General features: G+C 40.1%; 1 long non-coding RNA gene across 1 annotated transcript; it reads right to left on the bottom strand.

The window, feature by feature from the left end:
• Nucleotides 1-1,792: 1,792 nt before the first annotated feature.
• Nucleotides 1,793-19,089, bottom strand: LOC115900397. Its single transcript, XR_004060072.1, has 3 exons — nt 19,036-19,089; nt 4,649-4,741; nt 1,793-1,871 (listed from the first exon to the last, which is right to left on the bottom strand). It is a non-coding gene; the product is annotated as an uncharacterized LOC115900397 (long non-coding RNA).
• Between the last annotated feature and the right edge of the window lie 7,634 nt (nt 19,090-26,723).

Here is a 26,723-nt window from a genome sequence, read left to right as displayed (position 1 = left end):
CTATGAAAGTCCTAGATGGCATCTTCTTCCAATAGAAGGCTGTTCCATTTATAAATTGAAAATTTGTCGTTTAATGTAGCCACCTTCATCAATTATTTTCACCAGATCTTCTGGATAACTTGCTGAAGTTTCTACATCTACACTTGTTGCTTCACCTTGCACTTTTATGTTATGGAGACATCCTCTTTCCTTAAATTTCATGAGTGAACCTCTGCTAGCTTCAGTGGTTTCTTCTGCAGCTTCCTTCCCTCTCTCAGCCTTTGCAGAATTGAAGAGAGTTAGGGCCTTGCTCTGGATTAGGCTTTGGTTTAAAGCAATGTTGTGGCTGTTTTGATTTTCTCTCTAGAACACTCAAACTTTCTCTGTATCAGCAATAGGCTATTTCACTTTCTTATAATTTATGTGTTCACTAGAGTAGCACTTTTAATTTTCATCAAGAACATTTCCTTGGCATTCAAAGCTTGGCTGTTTTGTGTAAGACTCCTACCTTTTGGCCTATCTTGGCTTTCAACATGCCTTCTTCACTAAGCTCAATCATTTCTAGCTTTTGATTCAAAGTGAGAGATGTTCAACTCTTCCTTGCACTTCAACACTCAGAAGTCATTGGAAGGGTATTAATTGGCCTAATTTCAATATTGTTGTGTCTCAGGGAATAGCGAGGCCCAAGAAGAGAGGGAGATACAGGAATGGCCACTGCATGAAGCATCAGAATGCACTCAACATTGACTAAGTTCACCATCTTCTACGGGCATGGTTTTTGGCGGCACCCCAAATCAATTATAATAGTAACATCAAAGGTCACTGATCACAGATTATCACAACAGATATAATAATAATGGAACAGTTTGAAATATTGAGAGAATTACCAAAATATGACACAGAGACACCTGCTATAGAGCAAATACTATTGGAAGAAATGGCACTGATAAATTTGCTCAACACAGTGTTGCCACAAACCTGCAATTTGTAAAAATTGCAATTATTTGCAAAGTGCAATAAAGTGAAGCTCAATTAAGTGCAGTATGCCTGTGTTTGCATTTATCTGTCAGTGTGTCCACAAATAGATGCTTTAAAAATGAAAAAATAACTGAAATAATTCACTTTTTAAAATTATGGTAAAATACACAACGTAAAATGTACCACCTTAACTATTAATAAGTTTACAGTTTAGTGGTAATTAAGTACATTCACATACATGCAACCATCACTACCACCCTTCTCTAAAATTCTTTCATCTTGCAAATGGGAAACTCGTTACCCATTAAACAATCACTCCCCATTCTTTCCTCATCACAACCCCTGGCAATAACCACCCATCTTTCATTTCTATGAGTTTGATTGATTAGGTACCCCATATCAATGGAATCATATAATATTTGTTCTTTGATGACTGATTGATTTCACTCAGCACAATGTCCTCAAATTTCTTTCATTCTGTAGCATGTGTCAGAATTTCTTTCCTTTTTAAGGCTGAGTAATAATCTGTAGTATGTCTATACCACATTTTATTTATGTATTCATTCACTGATGGACATTTGGGTCATTTCCACATTTTTGGCTCTTGCAAGTAATGCTGCTAAGAATGTGGGTATAAATATCTGACTGAGTTTCTGCTTTCACTTCTTTGGGGTATATACTCAGAAGTGGAATTGCTGGGTCATGTGGCAATCTTGTAAAATAATTCAATTTTTTAAACTTAAAAATATTTGTAATAATATTGTATGACTCTTATGATACAAAGGTTTAGAACAGGAAAAAGTACCTTATGATGATTAAAGTCAGAAAAGTGCTTACCTTTGAATGGGGAAGGGCTGTCTGGATATGAACCTGAGGGAACTCTCTAGGGTGATGGAAATGCTTGACATCTTGATCTGGAGAGATGTTACACATTATACATAAAAATGCACCCATCTGGACGTTTATGTTTTGCATGCATTGTTATATGTAAATTATACCTAAAATCCTCCATTCTCAAAGGATGTTTAACAGTGATCTTTTCTTTCTTTTTTTTTTTTTTTTGAGACAGAGTCACGCTCTGTTGCCCAGGCTGGAGTGCAGTGGTGTGATCTTGGCTCATTGCAAGCTCTGCCTCCTGGGTTCACACCATTCTCCTGCCTCAGCCTCTGGAGTAGCTGGGACTACAAGCACCTGCCACCACGCCTGGCTAATTTTTTGTATTCTTAGTAGAGACGGGGTTTCACTGTATTAGCCAGGATGGTCTCCATCTCGTGACCTCCTGATCCGCCCACCTCGGCCTCCCAAAGTGTTGGGATTACAGGCGTGAGCCATCATGCCCCGTCTAACAGTGATATTTTTAGGGGGCTTTAACTCAGAAATTTCAGTGCCATGGTAATACAGTCAGCTCTTCATGTTGGTCAGTGCCACATCTGCAGATTCAACAAACTGCAGATAGAAAATATTTGAGAAAAAAACAAAGTGACAATACAACAATAAAAATAATATAAATAAAAGCAATAAAACATAGCAACTACTTACATAGCATTGACCTTATGTTAAGTATTTTGAGTAATCTAGAGATGATTTAAAGTATGCTGGAAGATATATGTAGGTTGTATGCAAATACCATACCATTTTATATAAGGGAATTGAGCATCTGAGGATTTTGATATCCTGGGTGGAGGAAGCCTGAAACCAATCCCTGAGGCTATCAAGGGACAACTATATCTCAATTTAATACGAATATAAATAAATAGATATGAAATACATTTTATATATTAAAAGAACATTTACCATTACCTAATTAAGTACAGCACATTTTTCAATTCACCAAGTAGCTCCAGGAGGTTTTGTATATCATGCCAGAGTATAAATGCCCTTTTAGGCCGGGCGCGGTGGCTCAAGCCTGTAATCCCAGCACTTTGGGAGGCCGAGACGGGCGGATCACGAGGTCAGGAGATCGAGACCATCCTGGCTAACACAGTGAAACCCCGTCTCTACTAAAACATACAAAAACTAGCCGGGCGAGGTGGCGGCGCCTGTAGTCCCAGCTACTCGGGAGGCTGAGGCAGGAGAATGGCGGGAACCCGGGAGGCGGAGCTTGCAGTGAGCTGAGATCCGGCCACTGCACTCCAGTCCGGGCGACAGAGCGAGACTCCGCCTCAAAAAAAAATAAATAAATAAATAAATAAATAAATAAATAAATAAATAAAAATAAATGCCCTTTTATAGGTAAATGTTTGCTTTTTCCTGTAATTCCATAGAAAAGGAACAAGAAAAGAGAGGTTTCCAGGATATATTTCCAATGTAAACCGCTGAAAAGCTTACATCAATAACAATTGAGGAAAGGTCATAAATGCACACATACAATTTATTTTTAAAACTGGGTAATCTGTGTTTAAATGAGTCACATTTTCAGTGTGGTTGTATTTTTATTCCACAATTTCAAGTATATATATCCTTGTGGCTGAAAGGGTTTTGTGACCACAAAGCCCATTAGGGTTGCCTGGCAAATAAATATGAAGAAATTACCTGCCCATACTTTTTCAATGAACAGCTTGTCTAACTCACAGTAAGGTCAAAAACAGAAAATTAGCAATAGTTCTTCACTCACTGCTAACCCAGCAAGATCATTTAGTCATTCTAGAAAAACAGGTGTTATTTTAGCTTAGAATAACATATAACCAGTCCATTTATTTACCTCTCAGCACTAATGTAGGGAAAAAAGTGAGCTAACAGAAGGAGCCATGGTCAAATAATAAAGGAAAAACAAGTTACAGGCTGCCCAATGAAATGATGAGAAGGAGAGTAAACTGAGATTCAACTTGGAAAATTCCATCTAGAAAAAAGGAATCAGAAAAGATCTTCTGGAGGAGAGAATTAGAGATTACGTGTACAGGGTCTGTCTTGTCCATCAGCTCCTAAGTTCTTGAGGCCAGGAGCAGGGCCTTGTGGTATGTTAGGAAGAAATAGTTAGTGCCATTGAGGCTTGCCTGTGTGTGCCTAAAAGAAATATTCAGTGCCCAGGTAAAATGGCAGGTGCAGAAAATAGAAAGCAGGACCAACAAGAAGGCAGAGACCTTTGTGTGTAATGACTGACCAGGAGGCTCGGGTGATGTTCTTGTAATGACACAACACAAAGAAAAGGACCAGGTCTCATAAAAATTAGATTAATTATGGTATAGAATACATTATTTTGTCTAGTGGGCCTGGTCACATCAGCTGTTTGTACAATCTTACACGGGGACTTTAAGGAGCTCTCATTCTCTCAAAACTGGGCTAAAACATTGGAGAACAGAAACTTTGGAGAACCAGAGTCCTAATTCTTCAAGGCATGTGTTCATACCCATGTCAAGTTAACCCTCTGGTCACAGCCACAGCAGCTCCTGGCTGCTATTTAGGAAACACAACATTGATGCCTAATTACTGCAGCCTTTGCTGTTTATACTTGAGTTCTAAGCTTATTTGCTAATTGAAACACTTGAATTGTAAGCTCGCCTGCTTCCTCTTCTATAAACCCATGGGAATAAAGTGGGCAGATGGAGGTGGGAGAAAACCCACTTTTGTCTTTAAATAGCTTTATAACAAGTTAATATTGAATTTTCAGAAAAGAATACTTAGTCCAGTCAGGCTGCTATAACAAAATAGCATAAACTGGGTGGATTTCAAACAACAGAAATTGATTTCTCACAGTTCTGGAGGCTGGGAAGTCCAAGATCAAGGTGCCAGCAGATTCCAAATCTGTTGAGGGCCCCTTTTCTGGTTCAGAGATGATGTCTTCTTGCTGCATCATTACAGAGTAGAAGATTGAGGGTTATCTCCTAGGCCTCATTTGTAAGGGCACTAATCTCATTGATGAGGCCTCTGCCCCCATGACCTAATGACCTCCCAAAGGCCTAGCGTCCTAATACCATCGCCTAGGGTGTTAGGATTTTAATATACGAATTTTGCTGGGACACAAACATTCAGACCATAGCAAATACTCACAAGCTATGTAAGGGTAGAAAGAATCATGTTGCAGTGACTGTTGCTCTTTTGCTGAAAACCTCCTTAGAGTGTCACATATTCCTCAGAGGAAAAGCCAAAGTCTTTGTCATGATCTACTCTCCAACCCACCACCTCAGTTCTGGCCTCCTCCTCACCCTTCTCTGACTGGGCTCCAGTCACCTGCCTCCATCCTGTCCTTACAGCAGAGCTGACCGCTGCCCCCTTCCCCGGCCCTCAGACTCAAGGCCTTTGCCCTGGCCCTTTCTCGGCCCGCAGCTGTCTTCCCCACACAGTCACAGGGCTGAGCCTCAATTCCTCCAGAGATTCTCCCAAATTCCTGCTACCTCTACAGTTAGCCCTTCCCCTGCCACCAAATATACAATTTCAGCACCCATCCCAGCCAATGCTTCCTCTCCTTCTATTCTTCATTTAAAAAATCCTTAGCATTTATCACTATACAGCATACATTATTTATTAATCGATATGTTGTCTATTTCTCGGCATCAGAAGTCAACTCCGGTGGGCAGAAGAGCTGCTCTTTCTCCTGATACAGGGGAGGCTCTGAACAAATATTTGTTGAATGCATGTGTGAAAAAACACTCACAAATCTACCACCCAGTCAAAGGATCAGGACAAACCTCCCAAGTGACCCTTCTCTATTCTACCCACTTCCCTGCCCGATCAGAAGTGGTCACAAATCTAAATACGTTTATCTCTCCCCTGCTGTCTTATACTTTGTGTGTTTTACAATATGTTTGTATCTCTAAAAACATACTGTTTGGTTTTGCATATTTCTGACTTTCTATAAATGGAGCAAACTACATGCATTCTTCTGTGACTCAGTTTTTTCATTCAACACAGTGTTTCTAAAACTCATCCATGTTGTGTGTCCATGTTGTGTGTAGCTTGGATCCATTGTTCACCACTGTATAGTATTCTGTTATATGATTACATCACAACTAACTTGGGGATATGTGGACATCCCAAGTCCACATATCCCTAGTAGTGTTCCTAGTTTTGGCACAAAATGTGTTGCGGTGAACATTCTTATACATGACCCTGTGCAATTGTATATGTTTTTTCAGGTTACATATCTAGGAGCAAACTTGATATGTAGGATGTTCCTAGGTTGGCCTTAGTCTTTACTGGAGAATGTCAAATTATTTCCAAAGAGGTTGTTCCAATTTACATTCCCATAAGAACTGTGTAACTGTTTCAGTTGTTCTACATCCACACAGTAACTTGATGTTATCAGGCTTTTAAAAGTTTTGGGCCCGGGCACGGTGGCTCACACCTGTATTCCCAGCACTTTGGGAGCCCGAGGCAGGTGGATCATAAGGTCCAGGAGATCAAGACCATCCTGGCTAACATGGTGAAACCCCATCTCTACTAAAAATACAAAAAATTAGCCAGGCGTGGTGGCGGGCGCCTATGCTACCAGCTACTTGGGAGGCTGAGGCAGGAGAATGGCATAAACCCAGGAGGTGGAGATTGCAGTGAGCCAAGATCAGGCCACTGCACTCTAGCCTGGGCGACAGAGCAAGACTCCGTCACACACACAAAAAAAGTTTTGGTCATCTGTTGCCAGTAAAACAGTCTGGTCATTTCAATTAGTTTCCCTGGTTGCCAATGACCTTGAATTTCTTTTTGGGTTATTTGGATTTGTTCCTCAACAAAGTGCCTTTAGACCGTTTTTTATTGGGTTGGTTGTCTCCTTTTTATTAATTTGTAAACATCCCTTATATATTCTGGATGTAAATAATTTGCCAGTTATATGTTTTGCAATATATTCTCCCAGTTAAAGTATTGGATTTTCGCTTTCTTTATGTTTTCTTTTCATGAACAGAAGTTTTTAATACTACTGTAATTGACTATATTATGTTTCCCTTTATGGCAGGGGTCCCCAGCCCCGAGGGCCACAGACTGGTACTGCTCCATAGCCTGTTAGGAATCAGGCCTCACAGCAGGAGGTGAGTGGTGGGCAAATGGGTGAAGTTTCATCTGTATTTACAGCCATTCCTCATTGCTCACATTACTGCCTGAGCTCTGCCTCCTGTCAGATCAGTGGCAGCATTAATCTCATAGGAGCACAAACCCTATTGTGAATTGTGCATGAGAGGGATCTAGGTTGTGTGGTCCTTATGAGAATCTAATGCCTGATGATCTGTCTCCCATCACCCCCCGATGGGACCATCTAGTTATAGGAAAACAAGGTCAGGGCTCCCACTGATTCTACATTATGGTGAGTTGTGTACTTATTTCATTACATATTACAATATAGTAATAATAGAAATAAAGTGCACAATAAATGTAATGCGCTTGTATCATCCAGAAACCATCCTCCCGCCCTGGTCCATGGAAAAATTATCTTCCATAAAACCATTCCCCGGTGCCAGAAAGGTTGGGGACCACTGCTTTATGGTCTATATTTTTTTATATCTTATGAAAAACCTTCTCAATTCAGAAAATATAGATATTTGGTGCTGTCTTCCAATTGTTTTACGGTTCTTCCTTTTACATTTGAGTCTCGAATCCACCGACAGTGTTTCTTTAGGTATCGTATGGTGTAAGGGGTCAAACTTCATATGTCTAACCAGCTGTCCATGCACTATTTGTGGAAATGCCCAGTCTGTCCCCACTCATCTGCATCTGCCAGTTCAACAATGTATCATTCCTTTATTTGTGTGGGTCTGTGTCTATTTTGTTTCATTGGTTTCCTTGTCTATTACTTTTTAAACAAATTTTCTACTATCTCAAGAACACTTAACATGAGATCTCCCTGCTTCACAGATATTTAAGTGTGTGACACAGTATCATTACCCACAGGTACAATGTTGTCCAGCAGCTCTCTAGCATTACCCTCTCTTGCATAACTGAAACTTCATGCCCACGGATTAGCAACTCCCCATTTGCTATAGTAGAATGGCAACCATATTCTACTCTCTGTCAGTATTTATTCTTGATTTAAAAATGAACAAACAAAACTTTTGAAAGGAAGAATACAGAATTACTTCAACACAACGATAATACCTCTCAGGAACCAATGTTTAATGATGACAGGCTAGAAGTATTTTCATTTGCACCCGATGAAGCAAGGATGCTTGTCATTTATTATAATTTAAATTGTTCTGAACGTGCTAAATAATGCATCAATTCAATAACAAGCAGTCAAAACCAGCTGGAAAGAAGGAGGCAATATTCTCTTACTTCCAGATGCTATCACTATATAAAAAAAAAAAATCATTGAAAACCAAAAGAGAGTTCGGTAAGGTGGTTAGTTGTAAAATTTATATGCAAGAATCAACAAACTTCATTCTACAGAAACAATTTGCATCATGAAAGAAGAAGTTCTATTTACAAAAACAAGACACGAAATATCTAGGAATCACAATGGTAGTTAATAGCAAACACCTGTTGAAATGGGGACTTTTTTTTTTTACACTTATCACTTAATCCTCAAAACAAACTATGGGTTGGCATTAACATTATTACAATTATGTTGTAACTGAGAAAACAGAGCTTCAAAAAACATCACCAGCTCCCCAAAGTCATTTCCAGAACACACGACAGTCAGGATTTGCACCAAAGATTGTGGTCTTAATGGCTAGAGACTGCCGCTCTACCTTTACAAAAAAAAAAAAAAAAAAAAAAGCTATAGAACTCCACTGAAGTATTACACAAGCACCTGACTCAGTGGAGATATGTCTTGAAGAGGATGGCTGTGTATCATAAAAGGTGTCAGTTCCTACCAAATTATATTTGAATTAAATGCAAACCCAACAAAATGTTGACAGGATTTTAAAAATATAACAACTTTATTGATACATAATTTATATCAGAATTTTTTCCTTAATTCACTAGGTGATTCTAAATTTTGGAATTCTGAATGTGGAAATTCTGATAAAAGGGGGTAACTTGCCATACCTAATACCGGGGTATGCTGGGAAGCCACAGTTATTATTAAAATAATGAGGTAGAAGGATAGACATAGACCAGGGTTCTCAACTGGGGACAACTTTGCTCCTCAAAGACATTTGGCAGTGGCTGGAGGTATTTTTCGTTACAATTGAGGGATGCTCAGTTGTGTGTTACTGACATCTAGAGGATGGAGGCCAGGGATGCTGCTAAGGATCCTACAATAATGCACAGGACAGCCCCCTACTCCCATCTGCCAATGAATAACTAGCTCAAAAATGTCAATAGTGCCAAGGCTAAGAAACTAAAATAGACAAAAGAACAACAGAAAGTAGTGAATCTAGTATTAGACCCATAGCAATATAAACTAGTATAAAGATATCATTAAATCAATTAAATGGAAATTGATGGATTTTAGATAATTAGTGAATGGTTTTTTTAAAATAAAGCTAATCTTAACCTCAGTTGAATGATGAGTGCATAAAAATTTTTTAAAAAATCTCCACAAGATAAAAACAAAGACAAAATGCAAACCACAATCTGGGAAATATATTTGCAACATATATGTCAATCAAAATAATATCTATGATATACAAAGAGTTTTTACAAATCAATAAGGAAAAGACAAACCATCCAGATACAATAAATAGGTAAAGAGATAAAATACACAAACAAGAAATTCAGAACTTAAATATATATATGAAAAATTACACATAAAACAGAATTAAATATAGTAATGACAATGCAAATTAAAGTGAGATATAATTTTGGGAAGAAATAAAACTGAAAGCCTGCAATGACGGAAGGCACAGGCTTTTGAGTTCAATATCCTAGGAACAAATCTTACAGTATTCTCTCTCACTAGCAGTCATATCTATTTCCAGCAACGTAAGCCTTCTCTTCTCCAATCTCACAGGAAAGCTACAAAGGGCATCTACCAAAGGTGTGGTTACATAATGAATAGTCTGAATTTATGTTGCCCACATGCTGGATAAACAGCTTTCCTTTCCTAGACTGACCTTGTTTGACTGTATAAATCTGTACAAATTCAATCTTCCTGGTGAAAATTCACTAGAGGCAATATCAGGAAATTTTATTAGCTGTAATGATTTATTTAGGCCTCTAGAGTGCCATTTATTTCCCAGTAGAAAAATAGTTTAGAGTATTTCAGTATTTCATTATTCACTGATTTCCTTCTAAAGTCCATTAAAAGTTTAAGTAAAAAAAATTATCTACTGATCTGCCAACATCCTTAATGGCTTGGACAGTACTTATGAATATTTCTGAAGATGTAGTATTTGTGCATAACCATAATATCCTAAAAGAGCTTTGCTATATTAGAAAAAAATCTTTCTCCATTTGCTATCCTTAAATTACCTAAAATCCATGATTTGGTAGGGTACTTGAATATATCCATCGTTATTTATCATACCTACGGGAATTGTGATTTCTAGGCAGCTTGAGGTCAATTGAAACCCCAAACCTCAGTGTAGATTTACCCAGTGCTCCCTGGGTCCGCAGACATCATTTATGTGGGGCTGAAGTTGCCTAAGGGGCCAGTACACAGAGGACACTCACATATCATGGGCAGCCACTTGAACTTGCCATCCAAAGCTATTCTCCTCCAGTCTCCACAGCACATCACATCTCGAGATAGCTCAACCATGGTCACCCTTGACTTGCTTAGGTCCCCATCAGTCACAGGCATCCACAGGAAGAAAGACAGGTCTCTGGGGTCTGTTCTTTCTGACTCTAGGGATCTTGCTGATGCCTGTGTGCTGTGTGGAAGCATGACTTAGGAACAAAAGCACTTGGGAAAGAAAAGACTCTCCTTGCAAAGTCAAGGAAGTAATTCTTTAGAAAAACTGGTCCATTAAGTAAAACACCCAACAGGTATTTATTTATATAAATGTATGGGGTACAAGTGTAATTTTGTCACATGCATAGATTCCTCAGTAGTGAAGTCAAGGCTTTTAGAGTATCTATCACCTGAATAACAAACATTGTGCACATTAAGGAATTTCTCACTGTCCACCTCCTGCTCCCTTGCTCTTACAAGTTCCCGTTTTCTATCATTCCACACGCTATGTCCATGTGTACACATTATTTAGCTCCTACTTCTAAGCAAATCCAGTATTTGTCTTTCTGTGTCTGACTTGTTTCACTTAAGATAATGGCCTCCAGTTCCATGCATGTTGCTGCAAAAGCAGCCTCCAGAGTAGTTGGGACTAGCCTCAGCCTCCAGAGTAGTTGGAACTACAGGCACCTGACACCACGCCTGGCTAATTTTTTTTTTTTTTTTTTGTATTTTTAGTAGAGACGGGGTTTCACTGTCTTAGCTAGGATGGTCTTGATCTTCTGACCTCGTGGCCTGCCTCGACCTCCCAAAGTACTGGGATTACAGGCGTGAGCCACCACAGCTGGCCAATTTCATTCTTTTTAATGACTGAATATTATTTCACTGTGTATATACACCACATTTTCTTTATCCAGTCATCCCCAACAGGTATTTAAACACCAGATTGCCACCAGGTTTACATTAGTCTTTTAATGTCAATCACAGTCACAAAAATGAGGCTATGTCTTTAGTGAACAGCTCTGCAAATGTTAAGGGTAAAGGTACTCCTCTTAGGGAACTAATTTAGAGGACGTGCTCAAGATCTTCCACGGGTCTCCCAGCTTCCTTGGGATATGTTCCACGTTCCTCCCCATGGCTTTCTAGGTTGGTTGCTTTGCTCCCTCACGTCATTACCTCTCACTTTCTGCCTTGCACTCTGGCTCTGGCCACGTTGCTGTTTTTCAGATAAGCCAAAGAGGCTCCTATCTCAAGCAGACTTTGCCGACTGGACAAATGAGCATGAGTTTGAAAGCCTGAGAAACAAGGACTTGCAGAGAAACAGTTGTTCCTGTGTCTTCCTGTCTGGACCCCAGAGAGGATAACAAAAGAGATTCCAAGAATGATTGGCTAGTGGAATTCCCCAAGGGCCCTGGAGACACACGGCAGAGTTGCTCAGCTCTCCTCTCACCTTTCTTTTGCTCAGTCAGGAACATTATTTCCTCCCTACTACACTCCCTAGTCTCATATTCCCCCATCCCCCACACACCTGGCAACACTCACCAATGGCCCACCCAGCAACCCTGGTATTCAATCAGTATCTATCTATCTGTATCAGAATTCCCTCCTGAGCATGAAATCTTCCCCTTTGGTGCTGTCCTCCAGTCCCGCCCTCACTGCACTATTTTTTTCCCCAACTTTCTTTTTTTTGAAAAAAAATTTTCACAGCACGGTCTTGCTATGTTGCCTGGGCTGGTCTAGAGCACCTGGGCTCAAGTAATCCTCCGCATCAGCCTCCCGAGGTAGCTGGAACCACCCTGTGCCTAGCTTCAAGCATCTTTTGAGTAGTCTCTATTTGCTTAGTGAGCTATGAAGATGTCTGAATATGCCCACACATTCAGGACTTCATCAGGATGGGAGGCGCCACAGGACCTTTTTTTCACAATATCTCAAAAAATATATATATCAGCTGCAGTTATATAAAGGTAGGCTACATCCTGGACCTCTAAAATGGCAATGTCTTCTCAAATGCCGCTACTTAGTAAAAGGAATCAAAAAAGGAAAGACATAAAATTCCTGAGAATCTATGGAGACAGCTTGGTCATTGTGAGCTATGCTAAAAAAGAAGAAAAAAACCCTAATAATTTGTGCCAACTGTTTCTTTTGTTCCATACCTAAGATAGCTGGGTGATCAATCTCTGTTTCTCAGCTTTGGCTGCGTATTGGAATGACCTGAAGATCTGTAAAGAAAACACTGACGCCTGGGACCTATTCCCAGGGATGCTGGTGAAATTGGGCTGGACGGTGGGCTGGGATTTTTAAAGCTTCCCAAGAGAGTCTGGTGTATATCTTTATATCATCAGCTGGTGTAATGTTTGATTAAATTATACACCTATATTAAAAGTGTAAGTGGTAAATATGTTTCAGAACACACAGACATACTGAGTCACTGTGGAATCACCATGCTGCAGACACCTGTTGATGTTTTATAAGGAGAGTGACAAATATCAGAATCCAGCCATTCTTACATCCTCAATTTTATTCTTAAAAATATGCCTATTGGACAGCAGGGCATAGGACTGGAGGGGGAGAATGGGGAAAATTATTGAGTAATGAGAAAGAATCACATCTTGGGCATCAAGCAGTTTCTCACCAGAGTCTTTTCTCTTCTTAAATATTATATTTTTTCCCCTCAGCATTAAAAACTATAGTATTTTATCCAAGAAGTGAGTGGTTCAGTCTGTTCAAGAAAATAAATCTATTGCTAAGATCATTCATTGGAAATAATGGAACAGACATCATCGGGGTATTGAACATGCTTTTTTCTTCTTCAACATGAATACACTTCCCTTCAGAACTGGAGTTCTTTTCTTCATACAGCATGCTAAACACATATTCCGTGGCCACGATACTGTCATATTGAAACTTTCACAATCTTTCTCAACACCATGTCAGGATCAGAAGGCATTTTGTAGACCAACTGTTCTTTGTGCATTCAGCCATGCATGAACTGGCATTCTGGTGCCACATTTTTCAGTTGTGTCCTCACAGACTCTTTGCTGCAAACACAGCTGGTGTTGCCTGTACTGATCCCAGTATACCTCTTCCAGTTTATCTTATGGCTCACACACCAACCATTGAGCTGGGTGGAAATCTTTGCTCCTTTTGGCACGGGCTTTCCACAATACAGAGGACAAAAAGTCATCGAACACTTCTGCCTCGTACTACTTTACATATCAATGGTTTTGTTACAACTGTATAAGCCTGTTGGCGTGCACAAGTGATAGTAATTCCACATGGTATACTAGTGATATGATGCAACATCCAACAGCTTCATCTGAAAAGGCATTTAAGGCATTTAACCGATAGCTTATTTTGTTTACTCAAAAATATTTGTCACTGACTTTGAGACTGGTTTTACAAGCTCCTTTGTGATACCGTGACTTGCACCTGTTTTTGCCATAAGGGCTGCAACACTGAATGATGCCTGTGTACTCTTGAACTCATCTCCTATTTATAAACCTCATGCTGGAAGGTATTATTTTCTGCTTGTTTAAAAATAATACACTTAGGCCGGGCGCAGTGCCTCACGCCCGTAATCCCCGCACTTTGGGAGGCCGAGGCAGGCGGATCATGAGGTCAGGAGATTGAGACCATCCCGGCTAACATGGTGAAGCCCCGTCTCTACTAAAAATACAAAAATTAGCTCGGCATGGTGGCAGGCGCCTGTAGTCCCAGTTACTTGGGAGGCCGAGGCAGGAGAATGGCATGAACCTAGGAGGTGGAGCTTACAGTGAGCCAAGATCGGCCACTGCACTCCAGCCTGGGCGACAGAGCAAGACTCTGTCTCAAAAATAAATAAATAAATAAATACAGTTAATAAAGAGGCCACCACATTTTGCTTAAATATGTCATGAGAATGTCAAAAATTTGACACTACTGCTGGAGAAATGTTTACACACTATAGACCTGAAGGAAGATGGAAAAGGTTTTGCTGTTCAGTTGGCTTCTCTCATGCTTTCAGATTCATTCGAGCCAAGGTTGGGCTTTGGTTTTGCTTCTGTGCCTGGTACTTACACTGCTGTTGTCATCTCTGATTTCCCCTCTCAGTGAACAACTTAGGAGCCACTGATTCTTTCTAGTGAATCGGAGATGTAACAAACACAGGAAACAAACACAGGAGTAACAAGAAATTGTGCAAATTAACAAGCTCAATTGAAGAATAAACCCACAAAAGGTTTGAGAACACATTAGCTGAGAGGCTTGCTACTAATTAAAATGCTTGCTGAGGCCAAAGGATGGATTCCATCCTCAGAGCACATTATTAAGAGGGAAGCAGGAGTTCCAAGGAAATGATAGTAAATGTTACATTTCCTATTTGTCAAGTGCATGCAAACAACATTGTTACATTCCTTCATTCCTCTGAAACTTCCAAGCTAAATGCTCACCTCTTGATGGAACCCTCTCTGTGAAGTGTGGGACAGTGAACCCCGCAAGGCTGGGGGCCATGTATACTTTCTTCTTTTGAACTCTGCTGCCAAACATGGGACCTCGACATGAGCAACTCTATAAATACTTGAAGTAATGAGCATACACACCATTAGCAGCCTGAGATACAGGAAGTGTTCATGATTTCTCTTTATCACCACTTGCCACTCTCAGGTCCTTAGTGCATATTAAGAAGGAGCTGCAAACAAATCACCTTTTCCTGCCTACTCAAAGTGCACAGGGGATAATAGTAACACCTGAGCCAAGGATGACAAATCATTTTTGTGTGTCAACAACAATTAACTGGTTGTGACTGCCCGGATCATGGGAGTGAGAAGGATTCTGAGGTCACATTTGATTTCAGTGGGAAGAGGATGTTGATCAATTAGTCGCAGGGCCATTGGTTGGGAGTAAAAAATGACATTACATTGGCTATGCGTTTTCCATTCCCGTCATTAGTGAGTTATTTTGACAGTAAAAAGCTAAACGCTTTACATGCTGATGGTGGAATGGAAGGTGCCAGCAATAAGGTGGAGGAGTGATTGAAGATATCAGCCTTTTGATGGATTCTCCAAAAATCCCAAGGCTTTACCTGCTTCCAGTCTGCTCCATACAGGGTATTAGATAAGGCTTTGGGGACAATAACAATCAGGCCAATGGTTCCCTTATCTGGATGAACATCAGAAATACCTGTGAGATTTTATAAAATCAATTCCTCAACTGAGATCTATTGGATCACATGATCAGGGGCAGTATTTGGGGTTTGTTTGTTTTTTAATTCTTTTATTACTCAGATGCACATACAAATTTGAGAAACAGTGATAGACGTCTACTGGGGGAACTGAAATCTGAATCGTTCCCAGTAAGATCACTAGGAAGCTGTTTGTCAAAGCCACTCCTTAGGGATTCTATGCAGCAATGCTAGGTAGTGTATTTCATGACTCTGATATCCAGATATCTGGTTGTCTGTCTTTTTGTGATGTTAGTAGCCAATGATAATCATTGCCTAGATACTGTAATTCTTTAAGGTTTGAAAATAATGGTATCCTAATTATATAATTGCTATTTCATGTATTAGCTAGAATATTTCTATAAAGAGGAATTTGCCTCTCTAATTACTATTACTTGCCTCTTTAATAACTAATTACTGTGATGTACAATTCATATAGGAAAGGCAGGAACAATGATTCACCATTAATTTGCCAATTCTCAAAGCAATGAGTTTATCATCCTCCAAAGGTGATGAATAAACTTTTTTGTTTTGATTTCTAGCATCGTTTTGAACTCATGAGTAAACAAATTTTTAAATGTTTGCATCTACGGCCATTGCCATATGACTACTGTTTACTGATGCTCATAGTGTCCCATCTGCAATACGTATGAGCCTCTTTAAGTCAACTCCTTAGTCTCTTTAACGTGACCCTGTAATCCTTGACGGTTTCTTTGCTTTCAGGTCAGACAAGATGTGCTGGCCTCATCTTCAACCTGAAGTCAGCCATTTCTCCAAGATGCTTTGGTTATTTTTATTGGGAAATGGCAAGTGGAGGTCACAATGTGGGTGCTAGGATGCTCATCACTACTGGACTGGTTATTGTTTCTAGGCCTTTAAATATGCCTTTCCAAAAGCTTTTTATTTTAGAAAAAGAAAAAATAGATTATGAGTTCCCATTGGAATTCCACTTCAGTACTAAAGGATTTTATGTAATCTCATTAACCTTGCATCTGTATATCCTTTCTTTTTCCTTGCCAGAAGTACTGGTTCTCAATGACATCAACTTAATTTTGATTTGTTTTATCCTACAGTGGTCTCAAAATAACAACACAGGCATCAGTCTCAAAATGGAAATATCAACACCAGCAAATACTGAAAAGAGTGTATGTGTTTTTTCAACAATGCAAATACTGAAAAGAGTGTATGTGGTTTTTCAACAATGCAAATACTGAAAAGAGTGTATGTGGTTTTTCAACAATGCAAATACTGAAAAGAGTGTATGTGGTTTTTCCTCACAGGTCTTTTTATCCTTCAGGTTTTCCCACTGGGGAAATAAGTCAAATGACCTATAAAATCACTTGCAGTGGTTTATCTTTATGTGATTATGCAAATCAGCCAGATACACACTGAAGTTCATTTATTTCATATAGAGTCCAATATTTAGGGATTGCTTTTCTTTTCTTTTTTTTTTTTTGAGACGGAGTCTCGCTCTGTCACCCAGGCTGGAGTGCAGTGGCGCGATCTCTGCTCATTGCAAGCTCTGCCTCCTGGGTTCACACCATTCTCCTCCCTCAGCCTCCCAAGTAGCTGGGACTAGAGGTGCCTGCCACTATGCTCAGCTAAATTTTTTTTGTATTTTTCGTAGAGACGGGGTTTCACTGTGTCAGCCAGGGTGGTCTCGATTTCCTGACCTCATGATCCGCCCACCTCGGCCTCCCAAAGTGCTGGGATTACAGGTGTGAGCCACCGCGCCTGGCCAAGGATTGTTTTTCTATTAGTTTATTTTGTTATATAATCATGTAAAATACCTACATGTTTCCAAAATGAAATTTACAAAACAAAGTAGATTCAGAAAAGTCAGGCTTTCTCTGTCCTTTCCCACATTATTTCTCTCCACACCATTGGTATTTTTTTTTTTTATTTGAAAATGTTACTTTCATTTTCTAAATGCAGGTAATTATATATATATATATATATATATATATATATATATATATATATTCCTTTTTCTTGTTAATATGTTTTGGAAAAATCAAGCCACAAATTGAAAATATAAAAGGCATATTATTTAGGTAAAATATATAAAAATTATGTATATATAATGTTCAGTTCAATATTTAGGGATATATATATATACACACACATACATATAAATATTTTTGAAAAGTGTGATGGGCCATTCCTGTAATCCCAGTACTTTGGGAGGCCAAGGCAGGAGGATTCCTTAGGTCAAGAGTTTGGGACCAACCTGGGCAACATAGAGAGATCCAGTCTTTACAAAAAAGTTAAAAATAAAAAAGCCAGATGTGTGGACATGGTGGCATGTTCCAGTAGTCCTAGCTACCTAGGAGGCTGAGATGGGAGGATCATCTGAGCCCAGGTGTTCAAAGTTGCAGTGAGCTATTGAGAGGTGAAGCCAGCTGGGCTTCTGGGTCAAGTGGGGACTTGGAGAACTTTTCTGTCTAGCTAGAGGATTGTAAATGCACCAATCAGTGCTCTGTAAAAACGCACCAATCAGCACTCCGTGTCTAGCTAAAGGTTTGTAAATGCACCAATCAGCACTCTGTAAAAATGCACCAATCATGCCGGGCGCGGTGGCTCACGCTTGTAATCCCAGCATTTTGGGAGGCTGAGATGGGCGGATCACAAGGTCAGGAGATCAAGACCATCCTGGCTAACACAGTGAAACCCATCTCTACTAAAAATATAAAAAAATTAGCAGGGCGTGGTGGCAGGCACCTGTAGTCCCAGCTACTCAGAAGGCTGAGGCAGGAGAATGGCGTGAACCCAGGAGGCGGAGCTGGCAGTGAGCTGAGATCAAGCCACTGCACTCCAGCCAGGGCGGCAGAGCGAGACTCCGTCTAAAATTAAAAAAAAAAAAAAAAAAAAAAAAAAAAATGCACCAATCAGCACACTGTGTCTAGCTAAAGGTTTCAGCACTCTGTAAAAATGGACCAACCAGCACTCTGTAAAGTGGACCAATCAGTACTCTGTAAAATGGACCAATCAGCAGGATGTGGGTGGGGCCAAATAAGGGAATAAAAGCTGGCCACCGGTGCCAGCAGTGGAAACCTGGTTGGATCCCCTTCCACACCGTGGAAGCTTTGTTCTTTCACTCTTCACAATAAATCTTGCTGCTGCTCACTCCTTGGATTCGCACTACCTTTATGAGCTGGAACATTCACCGTGAGAGTCTGCGGCTTCATTCCTGAAGTCAGCAAGACCTCGAACCCACTGGGAGGAACAAACAACTCCAGATACCCCACCTTTAAGAGCTGTAACATTCACTGCGAAGGTCCGCGGCTTCACTCCTGAAGTCAGTGAGACCAGGAGCCCACCGGAAGGAAGGAACTCTGGACACATCTGAACATCTGAAGGAACAAACTACAGACACACCACCTTTAACAACTGTAACACTCACCGTGAGGGTCCGCGGCTTCGTTCTTGAAGTCAGCGAGACAAGAACCCACTGGAAGGAACCAATTCCGGACACAGTATGATCATGTCACTGCATTCCAGCCTGGGTGACAGAGCAGGGTCCTGTCTCTGAAAAATAAAATGAAAGCATAAATTTTTCTACAGCAAATATTACCATTTAACAGCACAGGCACACAGTGCCATGGCAGGGAGAGCCTCCAAAAGTCAATTTGAATAGGGCACCTGGACAATGAATTCTGCAGTCATCCTATCAAGATATAAATGATGACGGGTAGAAAAAATGAGACGCTGTGGGTTTTCACTCTGATTTATTGACTGTTGACCAAAGCAGTGAGAGAGACAATAGATATATAGATATATGTTTTGGAGCATCACCGTTCATTTAATTCCGTTATTTAGAACCCAGATGCTTCCCTATGATGCTGCTATGACATATTGGCAGCAGATTCTTTCCCAAAGGGATCCACAAACTTCCCCCCAAGTAGAGTTTCACTCCCCTAGTTTCTCTACCTTACTACTATTACTTCATTTGCACATCATTCCCCCATCCCTCATTTTACCTGCATTGTCACTAAAGTGGTTCATTGCCATGGCAACTAGAAATCATGAACCCGCATTTTAGGTTCAGTAAAACCCTGTACTCTCTTTGGTCAGATTCCAGGTGTTTTTTTGGTTCTTATCACTCTTGTGGTCCACAATGTTTAAAACATTCACCTTTTTGCAGTACCACTGACACTGGAGCCAGACTGCTTGGGTCTGCCCCGTTTCTGCCATAAACCAACGGTCTGATCTTTGGCTAGTTACTTAATCTCTCTGTGTCTCAAGTGCCTTATCTGCATATACCTCATAAGGTTGTCATGAAAACTCAATCAGAAAATGCCCGGCCGGGCACAGTGGCTCACACCTGTAATCCCTCCACTTTGGGAGACTGAGACGGGTGGATCACGAGGTCAGAAGATTGAGACCATCCTGGCTAACAAGGTGAAACCCCATCTCTACTAAAAATACAAAAAAAAAAAAAAAAAAAAAATTAGCCAGGCGTGGTGGCAGGGGCCTGTAGTCCCAGCTACTTGGGAGGCTGAGGCAGGAGAATGGAATGAACCCGGAAGGCAGAACTTGCAGTGAGCCGAGATTGCACCACTGCACTCCAGCCTGGGGGACAGAGTGAGACTAACTCTCAAAAAAAAAATTGTCCAAAGCTCTTAGAATTGTATCTGACACGGTCCTATATCTAGAAAACCCCATTGTCTCAGCCCAAAAGCTTCTTAAGCTGATAAGCAACTTCAGCAAAGTCTCAGGATACAAAATCAATGTGCAAAAACCACTAACATTCCTACACAACAACAGACAAGCAGAGAGCCAAATTCATGAGTGAACTTTCATTGACGATTGCAACAAAGAGAATAAAATACATAGGAATATAGCTAACAAGGGAAGTGAAGACCTCTTCAAGGAGAACTACCAACCACTGCTCAAGGAAATCAGAGAGGACACAAACAACTGGAAAAACATTCCATGCTCATAGATAGGAAGAATCAATACCATGAAAATGGCCATACTGCGCAAAGTAGTATATAAATACTATTTCCATCAAACTGCCATTGACATTCTTCACAGAACTAGATAAAAACTATTTTAAAATTCATATGGGCCTGGGTGTGGTGGCTCACACCTGTAATCCCAGCACTTTGGGAGGCCAAGGTGGGTGGATCACCTGAGGTCAGGAGTTCGAGACCAGTCTGGCCAACATGGTGAAACACCATCTGTACTAAAAATACAAAAGTTAGCTGGGCATGGTGGTGTGCATCTCTAATCCCAGCTACTTGGGAGGCAGGGTCAGAAGAATCAGTTGAACCTGGGAGGTAGAGGTTGCAGTGAGCCAAGATCACGCCACTGTACTCCAGCCCGGGGCGACAGAGCGAGTCTCTGTCTCAAAATAAATAAATAAATAAATAATAAAATAAAACTCACATGAAACCAAAAAAGAGCCTGTATAGCCAAAGCAATTCTAAGCAAAAAGAACAAAGCTGGAAGCATCATGCTACCCAGCTTCAAACTATAGTACAGGGCTACAGTAACCAAAACAGCACGGTCATAGTACGAAAACAGACATATAGACCAATGAAACAGAATGGAGAACTCAGAAATAAGACCACACATCTACAACCTCCTGATCTTTGGCAAACCTGACAAAAACAAGGAATGGGGAAATCATTCTCTATTTTAAAAACGGTGCTGGGAGAACTGGCTAGCCATACACAGAAAATCAAAACTGGACCCCTTCCTTACACCTTATACAAAAATTAACTCAAGATGGATTAAAGACTTAAATGTAAAACCTCAAACTATAAAAACCCTAGAAGAAAATCTAGGCAATACCATTCAGGACAGAGGCAAGGGCAAAGATTTCATGATGAAAATACCGAAAGCAATTGCAACAAAAGCAAAAACTGACAAAGGGGATCTAATCAAACTAAGGAGCTTTGGCACAGCAAAAGAAACTATCATCAGAATGAACAGACAACCTACAAAATGTGAGAAAATTTTTGCAACCTATCCATCTGATAAAGTTCTAATATCCAGAGTCTACAAGGAACTGAAACAAATTTACAAGAAAAAAACAACCCCATTAAAAAGTGGGCAAAAGACCTGAACAGACGCTTCTCAAAAGAAGACTTTTATGTGCCAACAAACACGAAAAAAAGCTCAACATCACTGATTATTAGAGAAATGAAAATAAAAACCACAACGAGATACCACCTCACACCAGTCAGAATGGCTATTTTTTATTAAAAGTCAAGAAATACCAGATGCTGGTGAGGCTGCGGAGAGATAGGAACACTTTTACACTGGGTGGGAATGTAAATTGGCTCAACCATTGTGGAAGACAGTGTGGCGATTCCTCAAAGAGCTAGAACCAGAAATATTATTTGACTCAGCAATCCCACTACTGGATATATACCCAAAGGAACATAAATCATTCTATTATAAAGATACATGCACACATATGCTCATTGCAGCACTATCCACAATAGCAAAGACATGGAATCAACCCAAATGCCCATCAGTGATAGACTTGATAAAGAAAATGTGGTACATACATATCATGGAATACTACACAGCCATAAAAAGGAATGAAATCATGTCCTTTGCAGGGACATGGGTGGAGATGGAAGCCATTATCCTTGGCAAACTAATGTGGAAACAGAAAACCAAACACAGCATATTCTCACTCTTCAGTGGGAGCTGAACAATGAGAACACATGACACAGGGAGGGGAAGAACACATACCGGGGCATATCGGTGGGAGGGTGGTGGGAGGAGAGAGCTTGAGGAAAATTAGCTAATGCATGCTGGGCTTAATATTTGGGTGATGGGTTACTAGGTGCAGCAAGCTACCACGGCACATGTTTACCTATGTAACAAACCGCACATCCTGCACATGTACCCCAGAACTTAAAATAAAATAAAATAAAACAAGAAGACTAACTAAATGAAGGAATATATCATGATTACAAATTGAAAGGGTCAATATTGTAAGCATGTTAACTTGTCCTAAACAAGCTATATGGAAATAGGAAAGGGAAAGAATAACAATTTTGAAAAAATATTTTAAAATTGGAAGGACTTGTATTGTCAGATCTAGATATTAATTATAAAGATACAGTAATTAAAACTATATAGTGTTGACACAAAGGTAAACCAAAAGATCAATGAAACAGAAGAGTCCATAAGCAGACCCACAGATATACAAGCCATCTTGTTATGCCCAGACCATTTATTCCCCGAAGAAGACCACCAGAGTCCAGAGTCAAAGCCAAGCGGCAAGGATCTTTAATGCAAGTTCGAACTTGGTCCCTCTGTTCTACAACATACAAGAGGGCCTGGAACAATGCGTGCGCTTGCTTTTTATAGCTCAAGGTAAACAGGACTTTTCAGGTTACAGAGGAACAAGGCATTTCTCTAGGCTACCGCATTACAATTGGTTTACCTTTTAAATTATGCTTTTAGCAGCTTTCTTATTGGTTCCTGCGCTTTTACAAACAGTTGTAACCTTATCGGAGATTTTCCAGGTGTTGTTTTTCTTTGAAATATATGGAGGAATGTGTTTGTGTCGGGCCCAGGAAGTGGAGGCATTGCTCAAGGCTGTGATGTGTTTGTGTCGGGCTCAGGAAGTGGAGGCATTGCTCAAGGCTGTAATGTGTTTGTGTCGGGCCCAGGAAGTGGAGGCATATGGGGGGATGTGATGTGCTCAAGGCTGTGATGTGTTTGTGTTCTTTCAATCTTATTTATGTTAAAGTACCAATACAATTCAGTGACAGAATAAATGATCTTTTCAACAAGTGGATCCACTAGATATGCAATTGAAATGGGTCTTCACCCTGCCTCATACCATACACAAACATTAATTGCTTGGTTCTAAAAATAAAACGCTGGAGCTTTTATAAGATAACATGGGAAAATATCTGCATGAATTTAAGTGGTAAAATTATTTCTTAATCAGAACATAAAACTCTATTCATCAAGGGAAAGTTTGATAAATCAAACTTAAAATGGATTAGAATTAAGAATTTTTATCCATCAAAAGATACTATTAAGAGAGTGAAAGGGCAAAAGGCAAGATACAGACAGGGAGAAAATATTTGCAAGACATATATCCAACAAAGGAGTCACATTCATAATATACAAATAATTCCTACCAATCAATAAGAAAAAGATGGAAAGAGAAACCAATAATGGGCATAAATGGTTAATAACGACTTTACTAAGAAGGACATGTAAATGTCCTGTAAAAATATGCTGGAGATCATTTGTCAAAATATGCTGTAGATCATTTGTCATCAAAGAAACAAATTAAAACCAAAATGAGATATCACTACACACTCACAAGAATGGCTAAAATTAAAAGGATTGTCAATATCAAATGTGGTGAGAATGTGGGACAAAAAGAACCCCTCAGAACACTGATGGGAGTGTAAATGACTACACCCATCCGGAGAGCTTCTGGACAGTACCTACTAAAGGGGAATATGTACATGCTTCATAAATCTGCAATTCCATCCCTAGGTTTATACTGAAATTAAATGCAACCGGGCGCAGTGGCTCACACCTGTAATCCCAGCACTTTGGGAGGCCAAGACAGGTGGATCATGAGGTCAGGAGATCAAGACCATCCTGGCTACCGCGATGAAACCCCGTCCCTACTAAATATGCAAAATATTAGCCAGGTGTGGTGGCAGGGCGCCTGTAGTCCCAGCTACTCAGGAGGCCGAGGCAGGAGAATGGTGTGAACCCTGGGGGCAGAGCTTGCAGTGAGCAGAGATCGGGTCACTGCACTCCAGCCTGGGTGACAGAGAGAGACTCTGTCTCAAAAAAAAAAAAAAAATAATAATAATAATAAATTAAATGCGTGCCAAATATACATTTAAAATGTTCATACATGCTAAAATGTTCACAGAAACATTATTTCCTATAGCCTCCAAGGTTATATAGCTTGTATGTTTTTTTTTAAACTTAGCTATCTATAACTATCTATATCTACAGTTACAGTCATCAACTATAGAATGCATAAAGAAGTTGTCATGCAAAAAATTATATAGAGCAATAGAAAGATCAAACTATTATTATTTGCAACAATCTTAGAATATTGAACAAACTGAGAATGAATAAATATTATTATATGATTCCATCTATGTCAAGTTAAAAAATGAGCAAAACTAATTTGCAGTGATAGAAGTCAGATTAGCAGTTACGTTTGGGTGAGTAAGGATTGAGAAGGAGCACAAAGGAGACTTCTGTGATGTCTTTTTTGTTTTGTTTTGTTTTTCCGTGAGACGGAGTCTCGCTCAGGCCTAGGCTGGAATGCAGTGGTGTGATCTCGGCTCACTGCAAGCTCCGCCTCCCAGGTTCACAACCATTCTCCTGCCTCAGCCTCCGGAGTAGCTGGGACTACAGGCGCCCACCACCATGCCCCACTGATTTTTTGTATTTTTACAAAAAAATTTTTGTAAAAATTTTGTATTTTTACAAAAAAAATCACAGGCGCTGGCCTCTGATGCCATTAATGTTCTTGTTTTTTAAAAAAATTACATGGGTGTGTTCATTTTATTTTATTTATTTATTTATTTTTTGAGATGGAGTCTCGCTCTGTCACCCAGGCTGGAGTGCAGTGGCGTGGCGCGATCTCTCCTCACTGCAAGCTCCGCCCCCTGGGATCACGCCATTCTCCTGCCTCAGCCTCTCGTGTAGCTGGAACTAGAGGCACCCGTCACCACGCCCGGCTAATTTTTTTTTTTTTTTTTTTTTTGTATTTTTAGTAGAGACGGGGTTTCACCATGTTAGCCAGGATGGTCTCGATCTCCTGACCTCGTGATCCATCCCTCTTGGCCTCCCAAAGTGCTAGGATTACAGGCGTGAGCCACCGCGCCCGGCAGTGTTCATTTTAGAAAATTAACTGTGGCCAGGCACGGTGGCTCACGCCTGTAATTCCAGCACTTTGGGAGGTCAAGGCGGATGGATCACGAGGTCAGGAGATGGAGACCACCCTGGCTAACCTGGCGAAACCCCGTCTCTACTAAAAATACAAAAAATTAGCCAGGCGTGGTGGCGGGCGCCTGTAGTCCAGCTACTCGGGAGGCTGAGGCAGGAGAATGGCGTGGACCCAAGAGTTGGAGCTTGCAGTGAGTGGAGATCACATCACTGCACTCCAGCCTGGGCGACAGAACGAAACTCCGTTTTAAAAAAAAAAAAAAAAAAGATGGAGCTGTACACTTACGATTTGTGCACTTTCTTGTATGTATATTACACTTCAATAAAAAGAAGTTTAAATTAAATTGTGGCAGCCCGTCTCCTAAGGGGCTTCCTTGCTAGAAATTAGCCTGGATTACACTGAGTATATCAGTGTCGTACGTTTTCCAGCGCTCACTGTTTTTGCTCACTTGTGATTCACCCACTGTCCTCATTTATCCTCCTATCCTCCTCAGTGGGGTAGGAGCCTATCCTGTTGCCAATGGTGTAAATAGAAAAGAGAATATGAAGTATTAGAATTAAAGATGTAGGGAACCTCTGGAAACGTGAGTTACTCAGGTGACAAATGTAGAGATGACAGGATTTTGCTCTGTTCAATGCAAGAATTTTCAGCACCCCAAAGATTTATTACTCATGGATTTTTTCCATAGTTACATTAAAAAATGCAAATGCATCCTTTTGCTATGAGGAGTGATCTAAATTTAACATGAAGAGTTGTTATAGAAACTAATCACATTAGATGTTGTCCTAGAAAGTACTAATTAAGGTAATTATTCAATCCTATGGAATTCAAGTTACCACATCTCTTTTTAGCTTTTTATTTACTCCATAACACTCTCTGTACATACAAACCAATGTGATATTTTGGTATGTTGGTATCTGGTATGTTTATATAAATTGAAATAAATGACTCGAGAAATTCTACTTTAAAACATCATATTTGTTGCTTGACTAAAATGCCTTTGTCACTTTCTAAAAACAAAACTGACCAGTTAATTGTGTGAAATTGGTTTGTAGGCAGAGCTTAAATGTTTCCCTTGTATGCTTTCAGTTGCTAGTCAACCAAGGGGAAAGTTCAATTTCTGGAGAGAAATGTCTATTGATTACTACACCAACAGCCATTACATTGAAGCCGAGGCCAGT

Source organism: Rhinopithecus roxellana, chromosome 11 (genome assembly GCF_007565055.1).
Source record: "Rhinopithecus roxellana isolate Shanxi Qingling chromosome 11, ASM756505v1, whole genome shotgun sequence".
In the NCBI taxonomy this organism is placed as follows: domain Eukaryota; kingdom Metazoa; phylum Chordata; class Mammalia; order Primates; family Cercopithecidae; genus Rhinopithecus; species Rhinopithecus roxellana.
This window is presented reverse-complemented; position numbering and strand designations above follow the sequence as displayed.